Source organism: Bactrocera tryoni, chromosome 2 (assembly GCF_016617805.1).
Source record: "Bactrocera tryoni isolate S06 chromosome 2, CSIRO_BtryS06_freeze2, whole genome shotgun sequence".
NCBI classification, from domain to species: Eukaryota; Metazoa; Arthropoda; class Insecta; order Diptera; family Tephritidae; genus Bactrocera; species Bactrocera tryoni.
In genome coordinates this window covers 18,672,768-18,693,580 of record NC_052500.1, presented here as the reverse complement: position 1 = coordinate 18,693,580, position 20,813 = coordinate 18,672,768, and the positions used below count along the sequence as shown (strand labels likewise).

The window sequence follows — 20,813 nt, the reverse complement described above, 5'->3', positions numbered from 1 at the left end:
GACTCAGAACCTCAACCAAATTCAATAAAAACTTTTTACTCAACGTCTGATTCCTGCTTTCCAATAAGACTACAGAGAAAGGAGTTGGTAGCTCGTGCTTTTTTCGCACTATTACGCCAAGTCTTCGACCTTAGCCGCTATACGAATTTCAATTCAATATATTGGAACAGTTTACTAAACAGTGAATCGATCATTAAGTTGGTATTCAGACATTTTTGAGACAATTTTTTTGCAGAAAATCCAGTCTTTCCTTCACCAACTTTATCCCTGAAAATTTCGACCACTGCTAGCAAAATGTACCTCCTGGTGCTTTTTTCTGTACTCACGTACTGATGAGGAATATGTAAACGAGGAGAAGTCACCGGAAAAAGGCTACTGGATCAATGTTTTTCTCGCAGTAGACGTATTCTGAAGTGTAGCCTCTTTTAGTGAAGTGAGATTCATACCGACTGCAAAGCCACAATACTAGCATTGAGCATGCTTCTTGAGCACTCAACATTAAGCATGAAATGTCTGTCTTCACTATCAGTAGCATCAAGCTACTTCATTGTCAAATTGGCGGAATCGCCAAGCAAAGCTGAAGCGTTGATTAACGACTAGCTCTGTGAGATCCTTTTGGCGCAGTGTAGAACGCTGAGTACTTCTTCCTTATTGGCCTAGACAGCGCTTACGCGGTTATAGCCGAGGATACAGGATTATCGAGGCATATTTAGAAGTCCGTGCAAGTGAGAAAAGCTCTCTGAGCGCCATTCACTTGGAGGGTTTTCGGAAATGATTCTATCACATATGGCTCAAGCAGCTCACGACTTCCGGAATTAGACCAAGTATCCTCTGGGTAGCCAAAAAAAACATTCGTTTGAAGCCGAGCTGAAGTGAGAAGACGAAATGTTTCTTCCCAGGGTTGTGCGCTGGGTTTGGAACCCGCCACGTAAAACACAAAACTCCCAATGAAAAGAACAATTGGAGTACTTGCTATTAACAAAGTTCGGCATGCCCCAATAATAGCAGTTGTTACTAAACATTATTCTACAGGCAAAAGTTAATGAAGTAAGGTGAGGTGAAAAAATACAGGCACTTTCTCCTCTATTGTACAGCTTTTGTAAGACTGAGGTTAAAACATCTCGGGAGTCTTTGTGTAAAACCGAGGGAAATAACCAAAACTATTATTAGCCGCCTCGGCAAATCGTCATGATTTACCGAAAACTGGGAGTGAGCGAGTGAGCTCCTTGTTGGCGTTTGTAACAGGAGCGATCCTCTAATCTAACCCACAGATTTTTCTCTTGGACTTTTTGCTATTCCTTTATTTTGTTCTTCTCAGAAATAATTTTAATTAAATGAGGCAAACCCGTCTTTTCACGATGCAGTTATATCATATTTTTTATATTTATAAGAATAATATTTTTCCTGCGTGACACCCTGTACTCGATACTCTTGAAATTACTCGATTGACTTGGAAGCCGTTTATCGTTTAATAAATTGTGCCACACGGATTAGGTTATTTATTAATGTGTTTATAAATTAATATCGACGATTTATGCCAACGCGCCGACAACAACAAAAATAACATGACATAATTATAAGAAAAATAGTAATAAATAGTACTCGTATGCCACTACGGACAACACAGCAAACGGGCCGCAATTTTCGCATTTTTCTTGTACGCTATAAGTTGTACTTTTATACCTTACACAGGGTATATTAAAATGGCCACGAAGTTAATACGACCAAACCTTCTCGGAGAGCCTATAAATCAATATATATGTATGTACAAGTATATGTAAATGTGACGATCTGAGTTAATTTAGCTATGTCCGTCTGTCTGTCTGTATATATGCAAACTAGTGCCGCACTGTCTAAAATATCTGAAATTTTGTACAGGTTCTTTTCTCGCCAAAGCTTATTTATCGAAAACGGTCCACTATAGCGTATAGCTGCCATGCAAACTGAACGATCTAAATAAATTATTATATGAAGAACTATTTTCTTTGACGATATATCTTTATGGAGATTTATGGACATCAGATCGGACTACTATAGCACATAGTTGCCATACAAGGAGACCGAACATAGTCAAGTTCTTGTATGGAAAATATATTATTTGACGAGATATCTTCACGAAATTCGGCATAGATTATTTTCCAAAGCCACTCTACGATATCCGAAGAAATTTTACGGATTAGACTACTATAGCGCATAGCTGCCATACAAAGTGGCCAAGCAAAACCAAGTTCTTTTATGGAAAAATTTACTATTTGACAAGATATCTTTAAGAAATTCAACACAGATTATTGTCCAAGGTGGCGCTACAATCTCTGAACAAATTGTTCGAATCGGACCACCATACCATATAACTAACTTATAAACTAACCGATACAAATCAAGTAAAAAAAATTGTAAACCCATTTATGATATAAAAATATGTGCGGGGTATTATAGCTTCTGCGCTGGCAAAGTCTACGTTCCTTCTTGTTTTTGTTTACTATTTTCTTATCTTTTCATGCTTTTTTGCGTTTTATTACTTCAAACATGTAACTTTGCAACATTGAGTGCTATTTTTTCACATTTTAACTACTTTACACGCGGCTGTTTTTGCTTTTCCTCATGTTGTTTTTGTTGTTTTCAACTCTTTTCGCTTTATTGCCATGTTCCCCCCTCTCTTTATGAAAATTAATGAGCAACTAATTTGATAATAATTTTCGTTAAACTCGCAATTCAACAAGTTAACTAACCACTTTGTTAGTCAGCGCCTGCGGTACATATGTACATACATATGCATGTTAACCTAATACGCTGCACATACATAGGTACATATACATATGTATGTATGTACATACATTTATTATATATTTTTATAAACGTACTTATGCGTGTCTGGTTTGAAAGGAATTAGCGTTAGCGGCTGTTGTTGGAAAAATTGCCACTTAATTGAAAAATTGTAACGGCGATAAAGAAAACGGCTAAGTAGAAAATAAAAGAAAACATATATGTACATATGTACCTAAATATATACACACACATACATAAGTATATACATATGTACATATATCAGTACATTCATAAGTGTTGCGGAAAAATAAGTTGCTCTGCAGTCCACTTGAAAATGAATAATTTACGCTTTTCATGCTTTTAAGTGGCATTTATGACACCACCACCCGGTTGGGTGGACACAAACAACGCACACACACACACACTCAAAAACATATACGAGTAACCGTAAACAAGCCACGCGTGTGGAGTGACAAATGTGGGCCACACATCAAGATGTCGCTTTGCGGCGAAAACCATAGCTGGATTGGTTTGCGATTAGCGAAAATTTAATTTTAAGTGGAATAAATATTTTTCCTCCATAAAAATTAAAATAAGAAAAGCAAATATAATTTTAGTACCAGAAATATTAATATAAAAAAGTAAGGAAGAGCTAAGTTCGAAGGGACCTGAAAACTTTATATGTATGTACTCTATAAGCCTTTTGAAGCATATTTATTATAATGACGATCACTTTTACTAATATATACATACATATATACATACATATATGGTTTAAAGTCAAATTTTAAAATTATTTTTTTTACTAGGTCCACTCCAACCATGGCACTTAACGCCATTTTGCACATAGTACACGTAGACATCTTCGAAAGGTGTCTGGCTGCGAAAGTTGCTATCGGACTCAGAAAATCTGGGTCTTACAAAAACACGTATTTGAACACTTGAATATCCTCACAAACTTTGACTTCATACTGGATCACTTGAATCATGAAGTCGCCAAACCGAGCTCTGGCGACTCCCTTCTCTGCTCATAGTTTCGGGTGGGAAGAAGCCGTTGGTAGAGAGGAGGTGAGCTTCTTTACGCACGGGTCAAAGCTTGGGGGGAAGGTTGGTGGAGGGGTTTACCATCAGGAGCTCAACTCCTTCAAACTTCCTGACTATTGCGGTGTCTTCCAAGCTGAGGTTGCAGCCATTAAGGTAGCAATAGATCTACTGCCTCCTTCAGAGAAGTGACCATTCACTCAGATAGCAGAACGGCAATACTAGCCTTGAACTCTTTCACAGCGCGTTCAAGGTTGGTCGAGGAGTGCCTAACCTCGCTATCAATAGCATCGAGTATCTCTGTGATAATACCAGTATGGGTGCCATAGCGATTATGAAGGGAATTGCAAAGGTGATGAGCTAGCAAGGAAATGGGCATGGGTCGGTGGTCCCGTGGTCTTGTGTTCACTTCTAGATAGCTGAGATTCGCGGAAGCTTGGCCAGCACTGGGTCACCATCGATACATGCGCTGTCGTCTTTTGGTCCAAGATCGACCGCAAGAGATCTAGTAATCATTTTGCCCAGTAAGGCTGCCCGCTCCCATTATGCCTTTGGGTATTACAATTACTATAAAAGTTGGAAAGTTTTACTACATGGCATTTGGATAATATAATATTTTTGTAAAATAAAAAATTATTAAAATAAAAAAGTGCGTATAAATCTTAAAATAGAAAAATATAAATTAAAAAAAATTGTTACCGCCCGAGCAGGGACTTGAACCCTGGACCCTTGGATTAAAAGTCCAATGCTCTACCGACTGAGCTACCCGGGCACATAATAGTGCTAGTCAAATGGCTTAGCTGAATACAAGCAGTGGAGCACAGTTCATATTTACTTTGCTAAAGAACAATGTTTGTGTTTGTGTTTGCGTGTTTGCGTTTGAATTTGCAGCGTTCATTTCCTAACGTATGATGTAGGGTCATGTGAGAGAAAGGTGAGAAATTACATAAAATCGTACAGGAAAACGTTGACTGGATACTCATCAGTTCATATAAATGTAGCAAGATGTAACCAAGAACAAAAATAATAAAAAGCGCAAAAAATTAGCAAAAATAAAATAAAATATCTTTAAAAAAAAAAAATTTAACAAAAGAATCCAAAAAATTAAAATAAAAAAAAAAAATAAAAAATTCAAAAAATAAAAATAAAAATAAAAAAAAAAAATTCAAAAAAATAAAAATAAAAATTCAAAAAAATTAAAATTAAAAAAATATAAAGACAAAAAGAAAGGAAAAAAAATGCTTAAAAACCACAAAAAATGTGAAAAAATCTTAAAATGCAAAGAAAAAAAATGCAAATGAAATAAACTTTGCATATACAATATAAGAACTTTATATTAAAAAATTGAATATTAATATAAAATAATTATACGAAAATATTTTCAGTAAATAAAAAAAGCAAATAGGTAAAGCAAAATGATACAAAAAATGCATTTAAAAGTTATTAATTCGAAATATTAAAAACAACGGCAACATGTTGATCAAGGTTCCACCGAGATTTGAACTCGGGTCGCAGGATTCAGAGTCCTGAGTGCTAACCACTACACCATGGAACCGATGGGCACATATGGCGCTAAGGGCAATATCAGCTGTAGCGTGTGCTTGGATGTAGCAACAAAAAGGAAGATTAAGATAATTTGATCTTCAGCGCACAGAATTTGTATGATTTATTATAGGAAATGTAAATTGTTATTATGACACCATGTATACATGTATTAATATGATGATGTAATATATTTACAAATTAATTTCATATATTTTAATTGCATAATTTCCATTTCAAACTATAGATATATTATTGATATTGCTAGTATTATTAGTGTGTATGATTTTTAGTTACATTTTTTTCATTTAAAGTCTCGCACAAAAACTGTGTTCCTAACAAGTTATATAAGCAAATAGATGTTAACGAAATTTGTAATTGTTTATCTTCGACAATCCATGACGAATAGATGTCTCATGTATTCTGGATAAGTCTAAATTGATTGAGACATTTTTGGCCGAAAATGAGCCAAATTAACGCCTATTTTAGTACGGACATTCATCCGAGAAAGTTAAAAATTTTAACCTAATCATAGCAGCTGTTGTCTTTTGGTTGCTCATGTTGTCGTCCACCGATATTTTGGGGATTTATTTTCTTTTGTTACCTCAGCTGCAAACGATAAATCGAGAAAATTTTGCTGAAAACGGGAGAGCACAAATTTTTCTTTCGACTTCGACGGCATCTTAAAAAAAAACTATAATTTTATGTATTAGATTTAATAATTATTGATTATGTGTTCACAATTAGCACTAAGAGCCTTACAATGTGGCAGCAGCGGTAGCAAACCTCATACAAAGGACGATGGACCCACAGACTGACTCCAGACATTCTTGCGTGGATAGAGAGACGACATGGGGACCTGAGTTTCTATCTAGCCCGAACACTGAGTGGCCATGGATGCTTTAGAAAGTCTATGTTCCAAATTAATCATGCCTTTAGTCCGTATTGTTCGACGTGAGCGCAGGTGTAAAGAGTGCATAGAAGACTCAGAACACGTATTTTTTAGGTGCCCCCGTTTTTTAAACAAATGGGAAAAACTAAAATCTTCACTCGGCAGTAGTGTAACGGTGAACAAATTGACAACACTTAAGTATGTGTCAGTCCTCTCATAAAATTAAAACTGTCAGCGAAGCGTCTAATTATGACAAAACTAAGAAATCTACAATAGATTAGGAGTCAGTCAGTCCGTACAATAGAAGAGACGTACATATACTTATGGCTTTTTCTCTCCCATGAAGTTTTACTTAATCCGGTGATTCCGTGTGAGAGACATAAGTTGTGAGTAGGTAGCTTAGGTTTAGCGGTTTAGCGGATTAAAGTTCCGCACTTCGACTTTTGATTCTTCCCCTACTATAAACGAAAAACATAAAAAACATAAATATGATAGCACAAAAAGCTTTATAATGACGGCTGGAATATTAAAAGAAGTCTTAAAATCTGACAATGGACTTGTAATAAAGGTAGAGAACTATTTTTTGTCGCTAAAGTTAGATCCATACATCGAATGCTTCTTAAGATCCCTGTGCAATACTCACATTCTGAAGTTGGAGTTATTGTTTAATGATTTTCGCGAAACCACTCTCAAAGTATACTTGAATAGTTCTCCTAAAATGATCGACGCTAAATCGGAGTTTTGTAGGAAATTTAACAATTTGAGGAATATTATTAGACGCTTTCGATTGGCCGCTTCTCTGTTTACAGAAAGTTCTGCTTTCTTGTCAAAATAACCCACATCCAAACGAATTCAATAAAAGAACGACACTCTTCGAGGTTTGGTGACTAGAGGTCAGCCAGATAGCTTTTCTGATTCTAATACTAGTAACAATATGTATATATGTTTATATGTTTTTTTCAAATTTTGGCAGCAGTCAATCCTAGTTGAAAACTATTACGCGCAATTTTTTTGCTCACAATTGTTCGATTCGTGTGATTAGTGATTTGCAAAGTAAAAAAAGCCCTCGCCTTTTGTAGGTCATTGCACCGTAATCAATATTAAATGCAAAATCCATATCACGAGAGAGATAGCGAATGCCATAGAGCCTTCTTTAGCTCTGATAATACAATTTTTTACAGTTTTTGTCAAAATAGATAATTTTTGTCAAATAGATAATTTTTATAGGAAAATATAAAAGTTTAGAGAGACCGAAATGCATGAATACGAAGAGTTTGACAAGCTGGTCGACAGGGGTAATGCTCGAAAATTCTATGAAAAGATGTAGCGACTAACAGAAGGTTTTAAGGCGTTATTCTGGTTTAGAAATTCGAAAAAATCTTTTTTTTTTTTCAAAAACGTTTCGTAGTGCGATAATACACTTTTGCTCTTCACGGATTTTGCATAAATTTCCACTTTAGGTCACGGAAAGGATTTATATCCTGCACACCAGGACAAGCCATTGTTTCATCAGTCTCTACTTCGCCGACCTGCAGTTTTTTTAATTTAAATTTTTTTCTTATATTATTTATGGTTTGTATTCTTAGAACATCAATAAAAAGCATGTAAAAAATGGATAGTCAAAATAATTTTTTATGTTTTTTTATCGCGTCAAAAAATACCTAAAATTCGGGCTTCTAAACCATAATACCCTCTTAAGACCGGAGCATGGTGGTCATCTAGTGACTGATGCTCAGAGCATACTAAAATTATGGAGGGAACACTTCCCCAGCCTACTGAATGGCAGTGAAAGCATAACATCAGGAGATGGTGCACAGATAAGGATTATGCATTAGCTTTTTTGTAGAATATGGTTGGACGAAAGCATGCCCGACAATTGGAGTTTACGATACAAACTGACCTTATCAGTGTGGCTTTTTGGCCTCAAAAATCAACGAGCGACCAGGTTTACGCCATGCGCCACATCTTGGAAAAGACCCGTGAAAAGAGTCCTACAAACTGATAGATACAATTAAGTCATTGTGTGAAATTTTTTTTTATTTTACGAGATATCCTCACAAACTTTGGCACGGATTATTGTCCAAGGTAACGTTATAATCTTCGAAAAATTTATCAGTTCGGACTACTATAGCACACAATCTGTTATAAAACTTTTTAATCGAGTGCAATTAAGTGAAATTGCGACGTTTTAAAAAATGTTTGAACTCTCCAATTTTTGTTAGATTTCTCTTTTTGTTTTGATAAGACCTTTAGCCAATCGAAATTATTTATAACGGTTTTAAAGCAATAATTCCCTACTGCAGTGCATTTATAGCGCCAATAACAGAAGTTAGCAAAGCAAGGATAGAGAACTTTGCTGTTATTGTTCATAAATTTATAAATTATTTTGTTTCCCAGTGTGCAATTTATAATGTGCAATTAAATAAACATACAATAAAATAAATGCAACAACAAGCGTCGAAACACCCTGCCCTGCCCTGATAACATGACAAACATAACAAATATTGAAAAGACACCATTGAGACCAACATTTATACCACAAGCACGCTATCGTTTATTTTTGCATTATTATTGTTGTTATTATTGCTAATGCCGATTCCTGGAAATCGACCATTTGTGCTAAGTAAAAGAGTAATAAAATCGAATGTGCGCAGAATTTGCAATTTACTCTTTTTTACTACCATACTATTTACCATATATTTGTTTTTGTTGTTTCTGTGAAAATTTCTCGCATGTGAAAATGCTCAACGCTTGACAGTACAACTTGGATCAATTTGCGCAGAAATTCACCTGCAATCGATTGACAGCCAGCGGCGCGAACCGCCGAACGCATTGCGAGCCGCACTTGTTTGCGCATGCGCAGCAAATTATGTGGCTATGGCAACAACAACAGCAGCAACGTATGTTATTGTCATCAGTAGTATGCAATCGGCAATTGGCAATCGACAGTCGTCGGCCACCGTTGTACGCAGCGCTGCGCTGGTGGGGCGGTTGCAAGTGGTTGGTGGCTTGTTCGGTCTAGTCTTGTCGATATCTTTGCATGCATGCGCGTGTGCGTGTGTGTGCACGCACGTTTGGGCGGTTATTTAATATGCAGCGTGTGGCGCTGCAGGAGCGACAACAACAATGGCAAATTGGAGCACGTGCAAATTACAAATTGTTTATTGCATTTATGAGACACTGGAGCATGACAAAAACCAACAACACAAAGTACAACAACAAATTAAATGAAACTGCGTAAGTAAATTTGCGTATTTATTGCATTTTAAATGTTATTACCTTGTTGAGTAGGCAATAAAAAACAAGTCGCGATTTGAATGCGTAAATATCGCGTCTGGTTGACAATCGCATGGGAAAAGTGGGAGTTGAGTGCAAAAAAAATTTAATTAAAATGGAAAAAAATAATTAAAATGGAAAAAAATTATCAATACAGAAATTAATTGCACATATTTTCATACACAAGAAATTATAATTAATGAAAGCTTTCATAAAATTCAAAAATTTTAAAATAATAAAACTTATATTTTATTCAACAAATTTGAATTAAAATGCAGGTCAATTTAATGGGATGAAAATAATTTAATTAACAAAAAAACCTTAATTTTGGCTTCACCAAAGCAATTACATCCTTAAATTTGCAGTTTCGTTAGCATAAAAGGGTATAAAAAGATATTTATATAGATTTCGATCGGTTAATTTGGATGGCAGCTATAAACTCTAGTAGTCCGATTTGAACAATATGCTCGGAAATTTTAGCCATACCTCAGATGAAAATCTACACCAAATCTCGTGAAGATACTTGGACAAATAAGGATGAACCATTTGGACTTCCCCTCTTTTTTTAAACAAAAACACTGAAACTTCAAATTTAATGAGGAATGTTCACTATCATTCGAAAGAACACTCTTTGCCATTTATTTTTTGAAGATTATCGCTTTGGAACTGGCGAATGACACTTGGTATGATACTCCAAGACCTCAATCGAAGCGAGAATGTTTGCATAGACCTAAGACTTTACATATCCCCACAGGAAAAAGTCTAACGGTGTGATATTATACGATCTTGGTGTCCAATCGACCGGCCCAAATCATGAAATTATCTGCTCACCGAAGTGTTCTCTCAATAAATTCGTTGATGCCGTTATTCGTCCTTCGGTTTTCGCCAAACTACTAAGACCTTTGGTGTACAAGTAAATTCGCACCCTTGCTTCTCCAGGTCCAGTCGTGCCCATCCGATCGCAATGATTTATTTTAGTCCCGTCCGACCACAGCACCGCCTCCTAATACCCTAAATTCTAGGACTTGTTCATCTGTGCAAAATGTCACATCAAAATAATTATTAGTGTTTAGTACACGCTTGTCTTTCTGAAATACATAAAGTGCATTTCCGATTTTTACGATGAGTGAAATTATTCAACAAAGAAGTTCCATTAAATTTGTCGTGAGCAAGTGTTTAAAGTGTTTGTCGTGAGCAAGTGTTTTTGATTGGTTCAAATTATTCAAAAAGGGTCGAGAACGCAATTACGATCAACCAGGACGGTCAGCACGTCAATAAAATTAAGAAATTGGTGCTTGACAATCGACGATTAACAGTCAGAAGTATTATTGGTATCGTTGAAATATCAGTGAAAACCATTTTGAAAGATCATTTGGGTCTAAGATAAGTGAAAGATCGATTATTTCCAAAATCACTAAAATTTTTCAAAAAACAGCGTCACGTTAACGTCTGTGAAACAATGCTTTCCGACTACCAGGATGTCATGAAACGTATTATTACTAGCGGTGAGCCTTGGATCATCGGATCAATCGGCCAAATATCGTGGCAAAGGTGAGCCGAAGTTGGAAAAAGACTAAGTCAAAGCAGGTCAAAAATCAAAGTTATGTTGACAGTTTTCTTTGATTATCGAGGTGTGGTGCACTCCGAATTTATTCCAACTGGCCAAACAGTCAACAACAAAGAATACTATTTGAGTGTTATGCGTCGTTTGCGCAAGGCTATTCGTTAAAAATGGCCGGAATTATGGGCCGACAAGACTTGGTTTTTGCACCACGGCATACATAGATTCTTCGTGAGTTTTTCGGCAAATTTTCAGCCAATATCGTGCCGCAAGTCGTGTAGTCACTTGATTTAGCTCCGTGTGACTTCTGGCTATTCAGCAAACTGAAACGACCGCCCTGGGTAAACCGTTTCAAGACAATTGAAGACACTAAACGTGCATCGCTACGCTCATTGAAGGTTATTCCGTAAATTGACTTAAACAACTGTTTCAAGGATTGGAAAAAAACGTTGGCACAAATGTATTCGGGCCAAGGAGGGATTACTTTAAGGGGGATCACTTAGATTTTGAAGAATAAATTAAGAATTTTAAAATTATGAACAAATTCTTACTACATTTTTGCTCAGAGTATTATTGTTAGAATATTTTAATAAACGAAGTAGCAAAGGTTTATTGCAAAAAAATCCCACATAAATAATGGTAAGCATGAAAAAATAAGGTGGCCCCTCCCATAAAGGCATGAGTCGATATTCTATATAATTACAAAACCATTAAAATGTTATGAATGACAAAAAAGCAGCAAAGCAGACGGAACCAACAGACGGAAAAAATAGCTAATTAGTAAAATATACACAGAGATCGGAAATTGCCAAAAAGTAATCATACAAATCGAGGCAAAGAAAAATATTATAATAAAGAAAAATAATTGAAGAAAATAAATAAACAACAAAATATCAATTAAAGAAATTTAAAAATCAATTTAAAACAAAATTTAAATAAAATAAGATCGGAAGAGCACACGTAAAATAAAAAATAAAAAAAAAAAAAAAAAAAATAAAATAAAAAAATAAAAAAATAAAAATATATAAAAAAGAAATAAATTAATTTACTATATTTTTAAATTACATTAAAAACTGATCATCTTAAATTCATTAGTTCATATGAATTTACGAGCTTATTTTACTTATTTCGATGTAAACTATTATTACTGTTTCTTTTATTTACATTTTTTTATTTTTCTCCTCAAATTAAGCACAACTCCGAACAGGCGGTCTAAGATTAATGATCGTGCGCGAAGTTCCAGCAAAAAACCACCACATAACTACATAAGTATGGGCATAATCGTACACAGTACATATTAGGTGAATGGTTTGAATGGCAAAACTGCATTATTGAAATGATATTGGTTGCTAAGCGTCGAACGTGAGCTTAGCAATTACTCTATGCTCAGGTGTAGCCCACACTCCAAAACTCCACTTGCACGATTCGGTGCTCTGTGGTTTGAGTACTACAGTCTGTAGTTATTATATATATGTATGTATATATGTATTAGGTAAATATATATCTATACCGCTGTACATACATATCTACATTTGCAGCTATTTTAGCCTCTAACAAACAATCTACAAACTGAAAAATGATTTAATCATTAACAGAAACAAAGCAGCCACTCAACCAGACAACCAAAATTATTAGAAAAAAAAGCGTTCAAATAACAGCGTCAGTAGTCAAAACTTAGAAAAAAATCATAAAGACACACACTAATGAAGCATCTTCATGGCAAAAAGTGGGAGTGACACGCTTTAACTGCGGCCACACGAGTACATTCAACAGATGATTTGTATCTTTCTCACCATCATTTGTACAGACTGTTGTTGTACATTTAGAGCACGTGTCTTGCAGATGAGCAACATAAAAAAGAGAAGATTATTGTGCTTAAAAAATTGTTGTTGATGATGATTATGCTTCAGGAAACTGAACTGAGCCTGAGGTTCATGGAAAATACGAAACACTCAAATAGTGAGAGCAGGAGGTAGTAGAAGCCCTAAAAAATTTTACACTCAAGGAGGAGAGAAAAATTGTACGGTATGGCTGGAAGAGGTGGTATAGATGGAAGAACTAGATCCAGTCTATGAGAAGAAGGTTGCAAGTAGCCAATAATAATACCAAAAGTATTTCTATACAATTTTTTTTAGAAAAGTTCGAAATCAAGTTTCAAAATACTTTTTCTTCGGAATATATAATTGCTTTTAATTCGTAAAGCTGCTAGAATTATTTTTTATTTATTCTAAGCAACACGCTCCCGCAATTTAATTAAGAAAACTCACATATTGGCCGATGTATGCGGTATAAAGTCACCTAGAAGTTGGAAAATCTTTATAGTATTAGGTATATAGGGGCTCAGGGAACCCGATTCAACCTATTTTTGATACATAGAGATCTTATTATCAAGAAAAGATTCTGTCTGAATTTGAATTGTATATTTCAATTGACCAATATGTTCGGTAAAAAGTCAACTACAGGTACTGGCGTCCAAATATTCGGTACCTAGGGGCTTGAACACTTCTTGTTGGATTTGGACAAGTTTTGGTCATAAGGTGGCATACTTTAAAGGAATTATTAGTGCAAAGTTTTATCCCGTTATATTAACTGGTTCCTGATTTGTACACTTGAATGGAAACAATCTGATGGAATTTAAAATTTGTGATATATGGAAAGGCAGGGCTGCAATCCGATTTCGCCCATTTTCTCACTGTAACATAAAAATATTAGAGGATTGCCACAGAGGATGCCACATATCATATTTGATTGAAATCAGTCGAATGGGTCCTGAGATATGTGATTTTACCTAAACGTAGACGGTGCCACGCCCATCGTCCGATTTTGACACCGGCTCGTATAAGGTCCTCTCATACCATCTCCCAGGTAAATTTTAACATTTCTTGTGTATTTAGTTTTTGATTTATTGCGCTTTGAGGAATTTTTAACAGTACCGTCTTATGAAGAGTGGGAGAGGTTATCATCCGATTTTCCTACTATCGCTAGGATTTCTGATAATATTTATGCTAGACGAATTTGGTTCTTGTAGCTTAAGTGGTTCAACAGATATTCACATGAAACTTATAAGAGGGCCACGCCCCCAAATTTTTTGCCACAGGTACGCCTTGCTACTGCGATCCCCTGTGCCAAATTAGAGGCTTAGTTATGGCACTTTATACGCCTTCGGTTAATGTCGTTTTGTGGGCGTGGCTGTGGTCCGATTACGGAGATTTACGAACCCGTTTTTTTTTTTAATAGGGAACGCGCATACCAAGTTTCATCAAGATATCTCAATTTGTATTTAAGTTACAGCTTGCACGGACGGACGGACGGAGCGACAGTCACTCGGATTTAAACTTTTCTCGTCATCCTGATCGTTTATACGGAGGCTGCTATATATACTTCTGGCCTAGGCAACACTAGGTGTTGCCAGGTGCAATCTGACATTTCCATACGAAAGTTTGACATTTTTTAGCATAACATCACCCAGAACGTTTTGTCATTTAATCGTGAATTGTTTTATTTACATGAAATTCATCTCGTCCAAAAAATGGAATTAACTCGTGAACATTTTCGTGCGATATTTTTCCACAACTTTCGACGTGGATTATCACGACAAGAGTGCATCGATGAGCTAAAATCTTTGTATGGCTATGAAGCACCATCCTATAGCACTGTGAAAAACTGGTACAACGAATTCAATCGTGGCCGACGCTCGCTCAAAGACAAATTCCGTGAAGGTCGTCCAAAAACAACCGTTGTGCCAGAAAATACCGATGCAGTACATGAACTGATAATGCAAGACCTTCATGTAACATACCTTCAGATAGAGGCTTGCCTATGCATTTCTCCCACCCGCATACATTCCTGAACACCTGGCCGTAAAAAAGGTTTGTTCTCGTTGGATCTCGCACAATTTGACAATCGCTCAAAAAAAGGCTCGTGTGGATTGGTGTAAAGAAATGCTGCAAAAATATACGATCGCGGTGCTTCAAAAGACGTTTATAAGATCGTCACAGGTGACGAATCATGGATCTAAGGTATGAGCCCGAAACAAAACAGCAATCGACCGTGTGGGTCTTCAAAGACGAGCCAAATCCAACGAAAGTTGTTCGTGGAAGAAGCACTTCGAAGCAAATGGTCGCCTGTTTTTTCGGCAAAACTGGTCACGTGGCGACTGTTCCGCTTGAGCAACGTAGGACGGTCAGTTCTAAGTGGTACACCACCATTTGTTTGCCTGAAGTATTCGGAGAAATTCGAAAAACGAACAAGAGAAGACGAATCATTGTGCACCATGACAATGCGAGCTCTCACACATCGGCTCTAACCAGCGCCTTTTTGACCGGCCAAAACGTCGAATTGATGGGTCATCCGCCGTACAGCCCTGACTTGGCACCCAATGACTTCTTTTTATTCCCACACATCAAGAAAATAATGTGTGGTCAACGATTTTCGTCGCCAGAAGATGCTGTTGAAGCATTGAAAAACCATGTTTTGTAGGTGTCTCAATCGGAGTGGAAAAAGTGCTTCGAAAATTGGTTTGGGCGCATGCAAAAGTGTATAAATCTTGATGGAGAATATTTTGAAAAACAATAAAACCATTTTCGTTGATAAATATTCCTACATTCATTATTAGGCCAGAAATATATATACATAGCAGCCCTCGTATTATTAAATTTTATATTTCCTTAAAATTTATATTAAAAATTAATTTGTGCTTTTAAATTCGTTAATTATTTTAATTTTAAATGAATTTAGTTTTTAATAATTTTCTTTATAATCCCATTTAATTTTTTTGTTTTTTTTTTATACATTATTATTAACGTTTTCAGTATTATTTACAAATTAATGATTATATTTTTAATTTTCCACTTTTCCAATTATTTCTTCATTAAACTGCATTTACCTATTTAATTTAATTTCAAACAAATTAATTCACTTTTTAATTCCACTGCGCTTTATTTAAATCCTATCAAAATCTCAATGCCACGCGAATTTGCGCATTTTATCTCAGTTATCTACCGCCTCCCCATTTTATTTAAATATAAGTATCTGCAGCCAATTTTCAGTTGCCTATTTGCACTTACATACGTTTATGGCTACACTGGTGGCGGTAAACATTCGACACTTTCAGTTTAATTATAAAATGATCGCCAAACTCACTTCATTTCAAAATTTCTTCATTTCACACCAAAAAGAAATTCATAAGTGCGTTTCATGAACGTAACCTACAATTTAAACGGCTTAAAATTAGAACATAATGAAAATTATTTTAGACACTTTGAGGATTCATGGTGTAAATAAGTCAGAATATCAGAATACTGTCAAACCGCTATTCATGTTGCATTGGATTTTGTTGCTTTGGATTAGCATTGAATTATTCAGACGCAAAACATGCTCTCTTTAAAACTAGAAACCATTCTAGAGATCTAAAAAACACCTAGTTTCAAAATTTTTGTCTGAACTTTTATCGAAACATTTTAAATTTTACATTTTACATACGGAAAGTTTGAGAAAGACATAGAAATTCATTAAATAAATGGTGATCCATTTTGAGGTTCCCTACTTAAATAAAAAAAAAATCACAGAAACTTCAACAACCTTTGGCATTTATATTTTGAAATTTATGTCTTTAAAATGTTGGCCGCGGCTACGTCTCAGATGGTCCATACGTTGAGTCCAATTTTCGCTGACTCGTTCGAGCTGACTGGTAACTGGCGAATGATAAGCCTGATGATTTTCTCCAAGGCCTGAATCAAAGCGGGATTGTCCGCATAGACTTTAGACTTTACATAATCCCACAGGAAAAAGTCTAACGGTGTGATATCACATAACCTTGATGGCCAATTGACCTGCCCAAAATGTGAAAATATCTGCTCACCGAAGTGTTCTCTCTATAAATCAATTGATCGATGCCATGTGTGGGAAGTGGCGCCGTCTTGTTGAAACCAAATGTCGTCGATATTACCAGCTTCAATTTCAAGCATCAGATAGACGGTTATCATTGCCATAACGGTCGCCATTGACGGTTACGTTCCCATCGACATAATTTTTGAAGAAATATGGACCTGGAATCATGTCGAAGATATGAGCCTATTTTTAAGCATTTTTTAACTTAGTGTAATCTACTCTCAAACCTTAAAGCGTTGGACCATTCGAATAGAAATTTTCACACAACCTTCTTAGAAATTTTTGTCAGGTTATGAACAAAGAGACAAAATAATTACAATTTATGTTTGTAGTGTCTAAATCAGCTGTGATGATGCAATGGATTCTTTCGCTGACGAACAAATCAAATCTTCTCGGTGACGAGTTTAATTACTTTCATTTTTGTATAGCGATATCTTGCTAAATCTAGTAGAATAGTGATTTGATGTGCTCTTCTGATTAAATGTCGAACGTAACTTAATCTAAAGTATACACTATATTAGCAAGATGAGCAAAATCAATTTAAGCATGCCCATCTACATATCTGTACGAACTAGTCTCTCAGTTTCTGAGATATCGATCTGAAACTTTGCACTCGTCTTTTTCGCCCAAAGAAGCTGATTATACAGCCAATATGGGACCACAATAACTCATACATAGCTGGCATACAGGCGGAACGATCGGTTCAAGTGCTTGTAAGGATAACTTTTTCATTTGATGAGATATCTTTAGCCAACTTGAAAGGAACTAACCAATCAAAATAAAGTTCTTATAAGAAATATTTTATACTTTTGAAGGGTATTAATGATACGGTGTGCCCTAGGTTTACGTGTTTTTTTTGTTTTTTTTTTTAATTTTAGGTAATTTTATGCAGAAAAAATCTTCCTCGTCTCCCGACACCCCACTTTGAAGGTACTTTTGAAGTTCGGCTAAGTGATCAAGGAAGTGAAGAAGAAGAATTCTGAAGAAAATTTTTCAGAATCAATTGGCAAGTATTAAAGTACATCAAATTCTGTAAATGAAGTATATAATAATTCGAATTATTTATTTATTTATTAAATACAATGCCGCCTCAAAAAAAAAGATAACAAGAAAACGCGTTTTTTCCGACTTTCAAGCGGGTATAACACTCTTAACGAAGCTAAGCATAGCTTAAAAGAAAACATTTTGTTCAAAATTATTACATATTATTTAACACTTTCAAACACATAATCATAAATTGCGAATACTTATGACCGCCAGTGTATTTACACTATATAGACATACATACTGTATGTTAAACCAGTATTCGCATTATTCACTAAATTAATTTAAATCGTCAACATCAACAGCGAATGAGCTATAAAAATAACAACAACAACAAGCAGGCAAAGCATCAAAAGCGGTGGCAAGCATAGTTAATTGATTCGCCAAGCCACAACAGATAAAATTTGTTTGATGTGACTGCAGCGCAACAAACAAACACATACATACATACATACATACAAACATATCTACACTAAATAACACATGTGATTGTTTATGCATACGCATATACATACATATGTGCATATATAAGCAAATGCAAGTGTGCATTTAATTGACAACACGACTGTTTTGGCTCGTTGCAGATCTCGGCAGCTCAGCGACTCAGCAGCTCAATAATGGCGCGCGTTGGCTGCCGTTGCCAAGTGTTTCGAATGCAACGAATTATTAGAATTTTATTGCACATTTTGTTGTTGTTGTTGTTTCTACGTAAGTTGCTGTTGTTGTAATTGCTGATGCTGTTGTTGTAGCCACTACTGTTTTTGATATTGCTGTTGATCATTCCATTCAACGCGATTGAAAAATGCATTCCGCCTGCAACTAATTACACTTGCAACAACGCCAACTGCCAAACAGACCTCAAGCTCCACACACACATGCGCTCACCAATTCACCGCCAACACGCTGCAGAAGGTGGAGTGAGGCAGCGTGCGGCTTTTATCTCGTTGCTGCCGTTTGCTGTTTGTTATCTCTTGCAATTTGTCTAATTCTATTGGCGGCTGCTGGATTGCACTGCTGTGCTGCAATGCCAATTACAACAACAATATGTGTTTTTGTGCTTTGTTGTTGGCTTCCTTAATGCATGCTAACTGCATTAACGTCGCTGTTGAGTGCCCGATTATCTATCTACATATCTGCCTACCCACCTTCCCTCTGTCTCTGCCTCCCTCCGTTGTGGCAACATTCTGCCACACGGCAGGCAGGTTTCTGTTTCTTTGTACATTTGTTAATTTTCGCCTTTGCCGTGTCCCTCTGTCTGTTGTTTTGATTAATGCCACAACATTTAAGCACTTCTGTGCGCAAGTCAAGCGTAAAATATTTATTAGATACATTTGTATCCGTTGCATTTGGATGCTTCTCCATATGCCTTTGGCAGCGGCAGTCAATTGCCGTGAATCTTGACTTGTGTCTTTGGTGTTACATTGCTGCCTAATTGTTGTAATTGATGAAAAGATATTGCTTTACGCTTGAAAATTACAATTCTTGCAAAGAACTTGAGAGTCTCTGAGCTCTTTCTCTTACTTTGGATTGGAGACGCGAACTGACATAGATGACTAAGCGGTATGTTCTTTAAGTCAAACAATTTCTGTCGATAGAGTACCGTAACCATCCTACCAGATCCACTAAAGTTTCAATTAGCTGATCTGAAGCCTATCTTAATTTCATAAGCGTCTGTATTACATCGAAACTTTCAAAGGAAAAAACACCTGTGATAGCCACGTGACTTCATTTTTTAATTCAAAATGTATAAATAGGAGGGCGTTTCTCCGATAGAACATCTTATCTCATCCATAGATTCAGAATCCATTTTATAATTACCCAGTAAAGCCAACGCAGGATAGAATATATGTAAAAGTTCACGCAAGTGAGAAAAGTTCTCTGAATGTCATTCAGTTAAGTGAACAGAAACGATTCTTTTACATATGACTCAAGCAGCTCACGACTTCCGGTCCTAGACCAAATATCCTCTGAATAGCAAAAGAACATCCGTTTGAAGACGAGCAAAAGTGAGAAGACGAACTATCCTTCCTCAGGGTTGTGCGCTGAGTTTGGGACCTGCCAAGTAAAAAACTCCCCCTATGAAAATGGTACAACAGCCTCCGAAGAGAAATCCCTCTTGTGATGACGACCATGGCAAACGGATTAAGGATTACGACTTAAGGGCATGCACCTGGAATGTCCGGTCCCTTATTTGGGAAGATGCCCAGCTGGTTCATGTCCTCGTAAGAATATAGTCTGACATCATCGCCGTCCAAGGAGTGAGATGGACGGAACAATCACTGAGACGATTAGGTCCTTTTGACATTTACCCACAGTAGACACATAAAGTATAAAGGAGCGCAAATTCGGTGTGGGATTCGTGGTGGGAGGGAGTCTCCATCGCCGTGTCCTGGCATTCACCCCGGTAGATAAACGTCTAGGCACAAGACGCATCAAAGCGATGTTCCACAACATATCGCTGATTTTGAAATATGGTTATATGAACTCGATTCCCTAATCGATGATTATGGAGCAGACGTTCCATTGCTCGACCATGAAGAAATTCGAAAAGGAATTACCCGTCTGAAGAACAACAAAGCGGCGGGAGCTGATGAATTGCCGGCCGAGCTATTCAAATACGGTGGCGAAGAACTGATAAAAAGCATGCAACAGCTTCTTTGTAGAATATAGTCGGACGAAAACATGCTCGTCGATTAGATTTTAAGTGTGCTTGTCCAATCCATAAAAAGGGATCTGCGCCAACTATATAAGGTTCTATTGAGCGTATTGTGTGAAAGATTAAAGACCACTGTCAACAACCTG

At 36.3% G+C, this 20,813-nt stretch overlaps 1 protein-coding gene and 2 non-coding genes across 3 annotated transcripts in view; all 3 read right to left on the bottom strand.

The window, feature by feature from the left end:
* Window positions 1–20,813, bottom strand: part of LOC120767228 (bone morphogenetic protein receptor type-1B) — a 239,536-nt gene that overhangs the window by 116,626 nt on the left and 102,097 nt on the right. The window lies entirely within an intron of this gene.
* On the bottom strand, window positions 4,507–4,579 carry Trnak-uuu. Its single transcript has one exon. It is a non-coding gene; the product is annotated as a tRNA-Lys (tRNA).
* On the bottom strand, window positions 5,291–5,362 carry Trnaq-cug. Its single transcript has one exon. It is a non-coding gene; the product is annotated as a tRNA-Gln (tRNA).